We start from the raw sequence: 13,616 nt of genomic DNA, 5'->3' as shown, positions 1-13,616 counted from the left end.
CAATACATTATTAATAGTAACACATAATGCTTCTATAGCACTTTCCCTCTTCAAGGTGCATTGCAGACTTTGGGACGTGAAACCTTTGCCCCCAGTCTTTCCTGAGTTGCAAAGATAGCAGCTTGGGGACAGTCCACAATCTGTCTAGTAGCTAATTAATCATCACTGTATCCTTACCTAAGTAATATTATGCTTATTTTGCAGATGGAGACAGTGAGGAAATGACTTTAGCAAAGCCACAGAGGGAGTCAATGTCAGAAGCTGGATTAGAACTGAGGAATACCCAACACCCAGTGCTATGCTCTGGAATCTAGATCATACCTGTCTCGTAAATCTTTTATGTGAAGTCTTTCTGGAAATTTACTCGCAGCCAGGTAGCCAAACTATCAATTAAAACTAACCTTAGAGCAGGCCGAGACATTTGTCACTTGGTCCAACCTAATAGAAGAAGCTCATAATGGCATGTTCTTACTCATGTTTCAAAGGATCCTCTGCCTTGGAGAAAATCATTATTGTAAACCTATTATCATGAGGAACAATGGAGCATGGATGTTCTAAATTCCTCAGTTAGGTGTTTCAGTGGGAGTAGGGTCAGGACCTTTTTAGCTGACAATGTTACTGGACAGAGGTTACTAGCCAAGAGATTGCTAACCCTTTACAATGGAATGCTTCTGTCTAACTCTAATACAACATAGCTTTATCTCTGTGCGTTTCTTATGATATCTTTGCCACTTGCCACAATAGCTACACTGAACTCCAGTAGTGTAGTGGGTACCCCAAATTCTTTTGAAATTCTACCCAGCCCTACTGAATCACCTTCAGCACTGCTATCTACTAATTCTTTATCCAAAGAATGAAAGAGTACAAGAAGAAGCAATGTGAGATATTGTATCTAAAGAAAGGTCTTAATTCCTTTGATTCCTGAGCTGGAACTTTCTATTTATCATCTCACACTGTTGCTTTTTTCTGAGTCAGCAAAATTGTGAGACTGACTGATCTGAATGAATACACTAAGTGTACATCACACTGAAAGGCAAAATGAAAAGAAGTGTCAGTGGGCTCAGCTCAAGCACTTTTGCTGCACTAGGTAAAGTAAAAAATGTATTCCCTTCACTGCCTAGAGTCACATTATAAACATTCATTATGCTTTTCTGTCGTTTATTGGGAATACATTATTATTTTTATTTATTCATTTGTGTTCTTTAGATTTCCATTTAATTTCTTTCTGTATCTGATTTCTCTCTGTTTCATTCATAAAGAGTGATGTTGAGTGCAGGTAGAGTTTAACAAATATAACTTTATTAAACCCTGTGGACTGCTCTGTCCATGGCTGAGTTGCTTCCAGCGTAACTCCCCGGAATTCTCTGTTCCTCTGGTGTCCCATTGATAACAGTCTGTCCAAGGAACATGGGATCTCTGATTTCAATTCCACTGGTCATGATACATCTTCTCTGTTTTACAAACATTTCAATATAAACATTAAAAACAAATAATTGACAAACAAAACCCCACCCTGTGCCCCTTTCTCCAGAGGTTGCTAGCACATAGCTGAGAGACTCCTGTCTAATCTTTACCAGTGGTTACATAGTTTTTGAGATAGTTTTGTCTCCTCAACAGAAGACCACAGCAGGAGTGATCTATCTCTGTCTTCCTGTTGCCTGTCTCCAAGTCTAATAAACTACCTATCCGTTGTGTCTCTTCACTCTCTTTTAGTTGGCCTCCATATGGTTCTCTCTCCATACTGTGACATTCTTTCTATTTCTGGGTGTTGTGTCTGGTGGCTCATTTCTCTGGTTCCTTTGAATTACTTGTCTCTCTTGTATAGTCATCTCATATGTTGTTGGGTGCCACTGCACCCCTTTATTCCACAACTTCTGGTGTCTCTCTAATAGATGGAGAAGTGCCTGTCTCCAGGGCCAGTTGACTTGTCAGACTCTAGTGTTTGCTTTCTCTGATTGTTGGCCATCTGATCTCAGTGGTATCTCCATCCTTTTGACTGCAAAAGGTCTCCCCTCATTGGTAGCAGTATTTTGGTCCTTTTTCCCATCAGTGCCTTATTTTGACTGTTTGGGCACCTCTGTGATGGGGTATTTCTTTGTGTCAAAAATGCTAACAAGGGGTTTGAACCAGAAGAAACTGCCTTGTGTAACGGTCTCCTAGCTGCTTTCACAGCTGATTCCACTTACCATTAATCAGTGGGTCTGCTGGGAAGGAGGTGTAGTGGTCATACTTCTATTTTCATTCAAATTCCTTGAATTCTTCTGAGGCAAACTGGTGTCCATTTTCTGTGAATACAATGTCCAGAATGCAATATCTCACAATGAGGACCTTCAATTTGCCAATCACTGACTTGCTTCTTGTACGTCCTAGAACTGTGAAAACTTATCCACTGTAATCAAGCACTCTTCTCCCACCTTTTCCCATGGTCAGATGGGCAGTTCATGGCCTTTTCTGTAGACTTTCTGATTTCCATCAGCTTTGATGTTGAAAAAGATATATTAACATGCTGCACTGGATTCAGTGTCACGATCCTTTTTCCCTAACATACTAATGACGAATATAATGTCAGCTAACACCAATAATCATCCTGGACAATATCTGATCTCTACCTGGTAGCCCTGGAGGTGCATCACCATGTACAGCAATCTTTTTGGAGCACTAAGAAGGGCCTTTGGAGTGATTGTTTAGAGGAGTCTGTGGTCTGAATGCACTATTCCTCTGACAGGGCTCCGCTGGCATAAGTGACTACTGCAGCCAGATGTGGACAGAACTTGGACTGAGAATTTATCATTCCCATGAAGCACTGTAATCCTTTCTTAGTCAATGAAGCTGGCATGTCTCTGACTGCCTTTATATCACTGGGATCTGCTTTCCCAACACCTTTGAAAAAAACCATATGTTTTTAAAAAAATTGTCTCCATTGTCCACAGGACACCCCCTTTTGTTTCTTGCATTGCAGCTATACAATTCTGGTGCTGCTGCACCCTGATCAGACCCGTGGTTTGCAGGCTGTATTCCCCAAAAGTTTTCTGTGGTGCTTACCATCCACCATCACAAACTTCAATTGGTACTGTCTGTTATTTTTAGGATTAGTTACTGTGAGGTCACATTTTCCTACAGGATGCATTATGGTCTCATTGTACATTATTAGATTACACGTGATCTCTATAATGGGTGTATTCAAGTCCAACTGACCCCAAGGAATCATTACAGGAGGCCCTGCTGTACAGCTGAAATCACACTGGGACATTTCCCTATTAACATGCTCACCTTTGCTGTTGTCTCACAGCATATACTTATGGTGCAGTTGCGCCTCCCAAGGCTTTCATCCTTTCTTTTATGGCTTCCACTGCATTCCCCATGTCTAATCATCTGTTTAACATGAGCTCACCTTCCCAGAGCAGCTGCTCCTGCAGGTGGTGATCCCAAGTGATGCTGACTTTTCTGTCCCACATTAGGGAGTCTGTCAAGTCCCCAGAATTGCATATAGCAGCCAATGTGCATAAGCCAGAAACTATCCCCTCCACTTTGGTCTGGTGTCTAGCCAAAAACCTGTGTTGCTCTACAGTTTTGTTCTGCTAAGTCCTCGGAAATTCTAGGACAACTGTGAGACTAAGCACAGTGGTGAGTTTCAGAATGCTGTCAATCTCTCTGCCTTTTTCCCCAGGAAGTCAAATAACAGCGTTACCTTCCTGTTGCTGTCATCCCCCTGCACGGCCAGGTCTGTGTTACGATCTAACTCCTCCTTCCATCAGTTCCACCACTGGGCTAAGTTTGTGTCTGCAAAATCCATGGCTCCAGGGGCTTCATGCTACCAGCTGCCATACATCAGAGAACTCACAGTTCTGATGCTGCCACTTTGTTTCATTCACAAAGAGTGACGCTGAATGCAGGTTAAATTGAATGAACAGAACTTTATTAAACCTTGTGCACTGCTCTGTCCAAGTGGCTGAGTTGCTTCTGAGCTAACTCCCCAGTGTTCCCTGTTTTCACTGGTGTCCTGTTAATAACAGTCTCTCCATGGAACATGGGTCTTTTGACTCCAGTTTCACTGATTGTGAAACTTCCCCGTTACTTTTTGACATTATTTTTGCTTCTGTGTGAGTGTGTGTTTGTGTGTATGCATATGTATGTTTCTGTGTATTCATTCATGCTCCTTTGGAGTGGTTTTTAATTCATTTATTTATTTTTGTTGCTGTTATCACTTTCTTGTTTACTTTCTTGATTGCTTCCCTCTATCACTCCTTTTTGCTCATTCAATATTTTACTCACTCTTGTGCTTTCTTTACATGGAGCTATCCACTCCTTCACCTTTGCACTGCTAGAAAAACTCTTTATTCTTCCTCTGCATCTTCTGTGGATTGTTCGAATAGCAGATAGTACTAGACCAACCCGTTTTTCAGCCCATTGTGATTACACAATGGAAGCCCAAACATCAGCACTAAATAAAATCAAACAACCCGTAGGTGGTTTGAAAGAGATGTGGTTAACCTCAGATAAAATGCTTTATTGAATGTTCTCTGCACAGTAACAGCATATGAGAGAAAGATGTACTCCGAGATCCAATAGAAAAACTTTTTAATTGTAGGACCTAGATCTTACCTGGCTTGATACCAAGCATTTTGCTGCCCTCGGCAACAAGAGAAATAGCACTCTGTGAGATGAGATCCTATTGTCGTCAGTAGAAGTATGCAAAACAATGATAACTGAGTTGTCTGGAGTACTGCAAGCACTCCACAAATATCTTGCTTTCTTGTGAAGTATTCAGGAGTGTAATGGAGTGTACAAACTCCACAGTGGGACAGAAGGGGTTAATGAGCAGTTCTGGGCCCATGGGTCTCCACCCTGCCTCACTTGGAGAAGCTGCTCTAACTGAAGATGGAGCTTAAAAGATACCCAGACAGCTCAGAAGAGGGGCAGACAGGACAGATCTATCTTGAGAGCTCCTGAGTAAGGGCACAATAGGAGTTCTGGCTTCAGGGGAGAGGTCTGCCAGCAGAATCATAGAATATCAGTGTTGGAAGGGACCTCAGAAGGTCATCTAGTCCAACCCCCTGCTCAAAGCAGGACCAATCCCCAACTAAATCATCCCAGCCAGGGCTTTGTCAAGCCTGACCTTAAAAATATCTGAGGAAGGAGATTCCACCACCTCCCTAGGTAACTCATTCCAGTGTTTCACCACCCTCCTAGTGAAAAAGTTTTTCCTAATATCCAACCTAAACCTCCCCCACTGCAACTTGAGACCATTACTCCTTGTTCTGGAAGCTACCCTGAACTCTAGAGGAGGAGATAGTCTTTCCCTAGGACTAGGGAACACTCCCCTTTAACTTCTGGTGGATCATTTGTGAGGCTTTTGACCATGCCTTGGACTGGGAATATAAGTGGTAGGAAATGGCCCAGGGAGGAAGCCCGAAAACAGTCTGGAGTGCTTGCTATGGCTGCCACTTGTAGGGCCCTGGGTCAGAACATAGTGGAGTGGGAGGGCCTGGGCTCCTCTACAAACCACCCTTTTGTGAAGGGGCCATAAACACCTTTTCCCCTCCCCTTTGGAGATAAGTGGGGGATCAGGATATTGTAAACCTGAATCGATGCTGTGCCGCCCACAGGTTGTGCAGAAGTGGTCTGAAGACACTTTCTTTTGTAGGGACATTGAAATATATATATGTATATATATATATATATATATATAGTTGGACTCTGTTACCCCATAATGGGGCTAACTCAGTTGGTGACCTGGCCAGGGGGCCGAGTCACTACCTACCGGAAGGGAGACCATCACAGCATTGGAGCGAATACTGGCAAAGAATCCTGGAGATGGGAGAGTGATGGCCCAGTACACTAACGGTCACTGGTAAACCCAATCCTGTGATAATTTGGTGGACAATATGGGCAGCGTCCCAAACCTGCTGCAAGATCTAGAGAAAAAGGAGGGGGAGAAAACAAATGGGAAAGAGAGAAAGAAAAAGAGATGGATATGGAAAAGCCGTTGCAGTGAGTAATGGACAGCCAAAAACAACAGGCAGCCCAAGACCAGAAGCAGCAGAACCAGCTGTTCCAACAAATGGTCAAGCAGCAGCAACAGCAAGCACTGCAACCACAGCAACAACAGCAGGAGCTCGTTCAGGAGATGGTAGCTGAGCATCAAGAAAAACAACACAGCCTAGTCCAGCAAATGGTCACCCTAGAACTAGGGGTCTTGTGGGGCCTTGGGTCAGAGCCTCGTGGAAAGGGAGGACCTGGGCTCTCCTATTTTGTTGAACTTTGTTACCCTGTAAGGGCACAAACTCAATAGGTAACCTGGCCAGAGGGAAGAGTCTCTACCTACCAGCATGGGTTGAAGTTGATTGGTGGCAAAGGATGCTGGAGACGGATGAGAGCTGGGACCCAGTGACCTAACTACTAGGCAGCATCACTGGTAAGCCGATCCCCATCATAAGGAAATAACTAGATGGATGGAGTCACTGGTCTAATGTAAAAGACATTAGAATATGTGTGATATGTTCCTTGCTTTACCTAGTAATTACCAGTTTAATGCTGTAATATTTTTGGATCATTTAACCTGTGGATAAGATACAGAGTTAAGGCAGATGAATTATATATTTGTTATCATTTTATGGTAATCTTGTCCCTGTCAAGTTAGCAAAAATGGAATGCCATTCTGTATTGCTAAATACTCAGGGCCCGTTTCTCCACTACCGTGCACCTTGTGTAGTCATTTATGCCTGTGCAAAGTGGGAGTAAAATGTTACACAAGTGCAAATGTTCGTACAAGGTGCAAAGCAACAGAGAATCAGTCTTGTAAAGTTTTACTGTGGACAATGAAGTGTTTGGACTTACTTAAGATATATAGATTAAAGGTTAGATTCACCCCTCCTCGTGGAGGGAGGTGAAAACTGTGACATGGAAGGATTCAACCCCAGAGGAAAAGGGTAAGTGTTTCCACTGCCACCCTCCCTGTGGTTTGGCTAGGGGGTCATAGCATCAATCTCTGCAGGAAACACCATAGCAGCCAGAGAGATGGAGGCTTCATGGAAGATGTGTTGAAGTAGTGATTTACCAGGTGCTCTGACCATGCTCCTTCCTGATCAACACCTGAGCAACACAATCAAGTTGGATGCCCGCTGCACTTCCCGCTTTCCCACCCCCTGAAGACATTCTGTGGTTAGGATCTTTTCCCAGAATCTGTAATAGCACAGGCCAGTAGAGACTTTGAATGAATCTAACCCAGTATGTTTATATACAATGTCTAAACCATATACACTTCCCCTACATGAACTTTAATTTCCATACAGACTGAGGATTTCAGGGCCCAATCCTGTGGTCCTTACTCAGCAAATCTTCCTATGATTTAAATGAATGCATTGCTTGAGTAAAGACTGCAGGACCGGGCCTTCAGGGACCAGGCTGCAGATGGTGCAGGAGATATGATGCATGCATCCCAAACCACAGACAGAACAATGTGCACAGATTGGCTGCTTTATTTTTAGCAAACAGCATCCTGCAAAATTGCTGAAATGATTCTCTTGGAAATTTGAGAAATCATGTTGTTTACATTCTATTAAGTCTGTCTTCGAGGTTGGGGACTAAAACTTGGTAATATTACCTTATGCTGCAGAGTTTAATTGATAATTAAAAAGAAAGAAAAAAGGAGAAGATTTGAGCAGTATAATTTAGGGTAACATAGAGACCTATTAATCAGTTGAGACAGTTGATTAAGAATCCTGGGGATAAAAGGTCAGCAGAGGATTAAAGTAATTTAATTTATTTATTTGATTTTAAGTGAAGACTGAAGTATATAGGTGGGACCAGTAGGGAATTTAGATTCTTCCCTTATGGAATGCTTTTAAAAATATCCGCTTGGATAAAAAAAAAACCTATATTTCCATACTGTTCTAAAAGTATACAATTGTAACACAAGCACACAAAATACAGGGCTAACACATTATATTGTGATCTGTGTATTTATGCCAAGGAAGAAACTACTAAAATTCATTTTTTCTGCTATTGGGTCTGATCTAGTGGCCATTTGAGGTCAATGGAAAATCTCCCAGTCAAGCAAAGAGCTGACTCCCTTCACACCTTCCTGTTACAGACTGTGAACTGTGGACTATAGATGGGTGGTAAAAAGTGGTCCAGGGAGGGCAGCCCTAAGGTACTCTTGGATATCAGATCTTTTGGTTGACCTCACAGAGTCCTGGACTGAACCTATTGGAGTGGGAGGGCCTAGGCTCCCCTACCAAAAAAACACCCTCTGCATGTTGAAGTGCCTACCCCCCTGACCACTAGGAAATGCTCCCCATGAGAGCTGACCATCACAGCTAGAAATAAAAGAATCTGTCTCTGTCATAAATATAAAGGGAAGAGTAACCACCTTTCTATATACAGAGCTATAAAATCCCTCCTGGCCAGAGGCAAAACCCTTTCACCTGTAAAGGGTTAAGAAGCTAAGATAACCTCGCCGGCACCTGACCAAAATGACCAATGAGGAGACAAGATACTTTCAAAGCTGGAGGGGGGAGGGAAACAAAGGGTCTGTCTGCCTGTGTGATGCTTTTGCCGGGAACAGATCAGGAATGCAGTCTCAGAAACTCCTGTAAAAAGTTAGTGAATAATTTAGCTAGAAATGTGTTAGATTTTCTTTTGTTTAATGGCTGGTAAAATAGCTGTGCTGAATGGAATGTATATTCCTGTTTTTTTTGTCTTTTTGTAACTTAAGGTTTTGCCTAGAGGAATTCTCTGTGTTTTGAATCTGATTACCCTGTAAGGTATTTACCATCCTGATTTTACAGAGGTGATTCTTTTACTTTTTCTTTAAAATTCTTCTTTTAAGAACCTGATTACTTTTTCATTGTTCTTAAGATCCAAGGGTTTGGGTCTGTGTTCACCTATACAAATTGGTGAGGATTTTTATCAAGCCTTCCCCAGGAAAGGGGGTGTAGGGCTTGGGGGGATATTTTGGGGGGAAGACGTCTCCAAGTGGGCTCTTTCCCTGTTCTTTGTTTAACTTGCTTGGTGGTGGCCGCATAGGGTTCAAGAACAAGGCAAAGTTTGTACCTTGAGGAAGTTTTTAACCTAAGCTGGTAAGAATAAGCTTAGGGGGGTCTTTCATGCAGGTCCCCACATCTGTACCCTAGAGTTCAGAGTGGGGAAGGAACCTTGACAGTCTCATTTAATGTCCTCATGCTTTAGTCCATTGTTAACAGATGGCACCCTGGTTGAGATTCCTTCTGGCTGCTTAGAAGAGCAGTGGAGGTGTTGGGTAGCTGGGGTAGATGGAGCTGGGGTGCTTATGTAACACCGACAGACCCCAGTCATCAACCCCCAGCCCTGAACCCCTTCCCAGAACCAGCACCCCATGCCCCCTTCTGAACCCTGAACCCCTTCCTGCACCCCAAGCCCCAGCCCTGCCTCCCTCCCAGAGCCAGCACCCTGTACCTCCTCCTGCACCTCAACAGTCTGCCCCAGCCCAGAGCCCCCTCCTTCATCCAAACTCCCTCCCAAAGACTGCACCCTGCACCCCCTTCTGCACCCCAAACCCCTGCCCTAGGCTCAGCCCAGAGCCCCCTCCCACACTGTGAACCTCTCGGCCCCATGCCAGAGCCCGCCCCCTGCCCCCAAACCCCAACCCCCTACCCCAGCCCGGTGAAAGTGAGTGAGGGTTGGGGAGAGTGAGCAATGGAGACTTGGGGGTGGAGTGAGCGGGGCTTTGGGGAAGGGGCAGAGCCTCGGGGAAGGGCGGGGGGTAGATCCTGGGTTGCCCTTAGATTCAAAAAGTGATGTTGGGCATAAAAAGTTTGGAGACCACTGCTCTAGATGATCATGGGGCTTTCTAGAAATATCCATTGCTAGTTAATACACACATTTACATCTTGAAAGATGGTTTATTAATTCTTTTTATTATGTAATATTTGTATATTCCAGTGTCATATGTTTGCATATGTATTAATGTATGCAGCTCAGTTTTGTGATATGTTTGAAGATCCACACTGTTACTATAAAGGGGAACATGTGGTCCATAATTATGTTTGTAATTATTATTATTAACTCACATGGTGTGAGCCTTTACCCTCTTGAAACTAAATTGCACTCTGTCTCCCTGAGTAATATATTTGATTTTCTAACAATTGTGTTATAGGATTAACATTTGTCATGGGCCTGAGTTTTCTCCTTCAGTTATAATCTTACCGTGGAAATCAACAATGCCACTTAATAAAATGCAAAGATACTGATTGGATGTTTTGTGGGCATTTACAGCAAATTAGTTTTCAATGGGTGATCTGTAAGGCATGCAAGTCTCCTTTAAAAGTTTCCATGGTTTCCCACCACTTTGCAGTGAATAACACTGCAGATTTGCTGCTGAGTAGGGGACAGTTTAAGACCCAAAATATATTATTTGCTTACCTCTTGTGATAAAGCAAATGGCATTTATTTTTACAGTACTATTTGCTTACATTTCCTCTTATATTTTTATTTAGCCCCTTGTTCCCTCACTACTCACTTTGTCCAATTATTTGAGTGCACTTTGGGTTTTTCAATTCCCTTAATATTATCTATTGAGGAGCGTTGTTTTAAATGTATATTTTAACAGCACAATTTGTTTTGACAGAATGATTTGTAGAGCTGCAGCAAGCTGTTCACCAGAGATTTGAAATCTGGTGCACAAACTCTCTAATCTTGCAAGCTTTAATTCACAAGCTCTCTGCTGTTTGTCCATTAGGGTTGTGATGAGATGCGAATCAAAAATTGTGCTGCTGAGCTCCTAAGCTGTCAAAAAATGTCAAACTGTTCCAAATGTGGGAGCCAGCAGAGCTGCTAAAATCCTAGAGTACTGTGACATTCACAACAAGATCACTGTATCACTGTCATGATTTTTTTTTCTGAATCGGAGACAAAGAGGGAGAGTGTGGGTATAAACCCAGGCCAGAACACTAGTGATACTCCGTGAGGAAAAAGAACAGGAGTATTTGTGGCACCTTACAGCCTAACACATTTATTAGAGCATAAGCTTTCATGGGCTACAGCCCACTTCATTGGATGCATAGAATGGAACATATAGTAAGAAGATAGAATTATACACACACACACACACACACACACACACACACATAGAGAAGGTGGAAGTTACTATACAAACTGTAAGAGGCTAATTAGTTAAGATGCGCTATTATCAGCAGGAGAAAAAAACTTTTGTAGTGATAATCAAGATGGCCCAGTTGACAAGGTGTGAGGATACTTAACTTAGGGAAATAGATTCAATATGTGTAATGACCCAGCCACTCTTAGTCTCTATTCAAACCCAAGTTAATGGTATCTAGTTTGCATATTAAGTCAAGCTCAGCAGTTTCTCATTTTTGAAGCTTTTCTGTTGCAAAATTGCCACCCTTAAATATTTTAATGAGTGGCCAGAGAGGTTGAAGTGTTCTCCTACCAGTTTTTGAACGTTATGATTCCTGTCAGATTTGTGTTCATTTATTCTTTTGCGTAGAGACTGTCCAGTTTGGCCAATGTGCATGGCAGAGGGGCATTGCTGGCACATGATGGCATATATCACATTGGTAGATGTGCAGGTGAACGAGCCCCTGGTGGCGTGGCTAATGTGATTAGGTCCTATGATGGTGCCACTTGAAAAAATATGTGGACAGAGTTGGCATCGGGCTTTGTTGCAAGGATAGGTTCCTGGGTTAGTGCTTTTGTTGTGTGGTGTGTGGTTGCTGGAGAGTATTTGCTTCAGGTTGGGGGGCTGTCTGTAAGTGAGGACTGGTCTGACTCCCAAGATCTGTGAGAGTGAGGGATCATTTTACAGGATAGGTTGTCAATCTTTGATGATGTGCTGGAGCAGTTTTGGTTGGGGGATGAAGGTGATGGCGAGTGGCACTCTGTTATTTTCTTTAAAAAAAGAAGAGGAGTACTTGTAGCACCTTAGAGACTAACCAATTTATTTGAGCATAAGCTTTCGTGAGCTACAGCTCACTTCATTGGATGCATACTGTGAAAAGTGTAGAAGATCTTTTTATACACACAAAGCATGAAAAAATACCTCCCCCCACCCCACTCTCCTGCTGGTAATAGCTTATCTAAAGTGATCACTCTCCTTACAATGTGTATGATAATCAAGGTGGGCCATTTCCAGCACAAATCCAGGGTTTAACAAGAACGTCTGAGGGGGGAAGGGGTAGGAAAAAACAAGGGGAAATAGGTTACCTTGCATAATGACTTAGCCACTCCCAGTCTCTATTCAAGCCTAAGTTAATTGTATCCAATTTGCAAATGAATTCCAATTCAACAGTTTCTCGCTGGAGTCTGGATTTGAAGTTTTTTTGTTGTAATATCGCAACATTCATGTCTGTAATCACGTGACCAGAGAGATTAAAGTGTTCTCCGACTGGTTTATGAATGTTATAATTCTTGACATCTGATTTGTGTCCATTTATTCTTTTACGTAGAGACTGTCCAGTTTGACCAATGTACATGGCAGAGGGGCATTGCTGGCACATGATGGCATATATCACATTGGTAGATGTGCAGGTGAACGAGCCTCTGATAGTGTGGCTGATGTTATTAGGCCCTGTGATGGTGTCCCCTGAATAGATATGTGGGCACAGTTGGCAACGGGCTTTGTTGCAAGGATAGGTTCCTGGGTTAGTGGTTCTGTTGTGTGGTATGTGGTTGCTGGTGAGTATTTGCTTCAGGTTGGGGGGCTGTCTGTAGGCAAGGACTGGCCTGTCTCCCAAGATTTGTGAGAGTGTTGGGTCATCCTTCAGGATAGGTTGTAGATCCTTAATAATGCGTTGGAGGGGTTTTAGTTGGGGGCTGAAGGTGACGGCTAGTGGCGTTCTGTTATTTTCTTTGTTAGGCCTGTCCTGTAGTAGGTGACTTCTGGGAACTCTTCTGGCTCTAACAATCTGTTTCTTCACTTCCGCAGGTGGGTATTGTAGTTGTAAGAATGCTTGATAGAGATCTTGTAGGTGTTTGTCTCTGTCTGAGGGGTTGGAGCAAATGCGGTTGTATCACAGAGCTTGGCTGTAGACAATGGATCGTGTGGTGTGGTCAGGGTGAAAGCTGGAGGCATGTAGGTAGGAATAGCGGTCAGTAGGTTTCCGGTATAGGGTGGTGTTTATGTGACCATTGTTTATTAGCACTGTAGTGTCCAGGAAGTGGATCTCTTGTGTGGACTGGTCCAGGCTGAGGTTGATGGTGGGATGGAAATTGTTGAAATCATGGTGGAGTTCCTCAAGGGCTTCTTTTCCATCGGTCCAGATGGTGAAGATGTCATCAATGTAGCACGAGTAGAGTAGGGGCGTTAGGGGACAAGAGCTGAGGAAGCGTTGTTCTAAGTCAGCCATAAAAATGTTGGCATACTGTGGGCCATGAGGGTACCCATAGCAGTGCGCTGATTTGAAGGTATACATTGTCCCCAAAAGTTATGGGTAAGGACAAAGTCACAAAGTTCAGCCACCAGCTTAGCCGTGACATTATCGGGGATAGTGTTCTTGACGGCTTGTAGTCCACCTTTGTGTGGAATGTTGGTGTAGAGGGCTTCTACATCCATAGTGGCCAGGATGGTGTTATCAGGAAGATCACCGATGGATTGTAGTTTCCTCAGGAAGTCAGTGGTG

Source organism: Chelonia mydas, chromosome 1 (genome assembly GCF_015237465.2).
Source record: "Chelonia mydas isolate rCheMyd1 chromosome 1, rCheMyd1.pri.v2, whole genome shotgun sequence".
NCBI classification, from domain to species: domain Eukaryota; kingdom Metazoa; phylum Chordata; order Testudines; family Cheloniidae; genus Chelonia; species Chelonia mydas.
Note: the sequence above shows the minus strand (reverse complement) of the source record.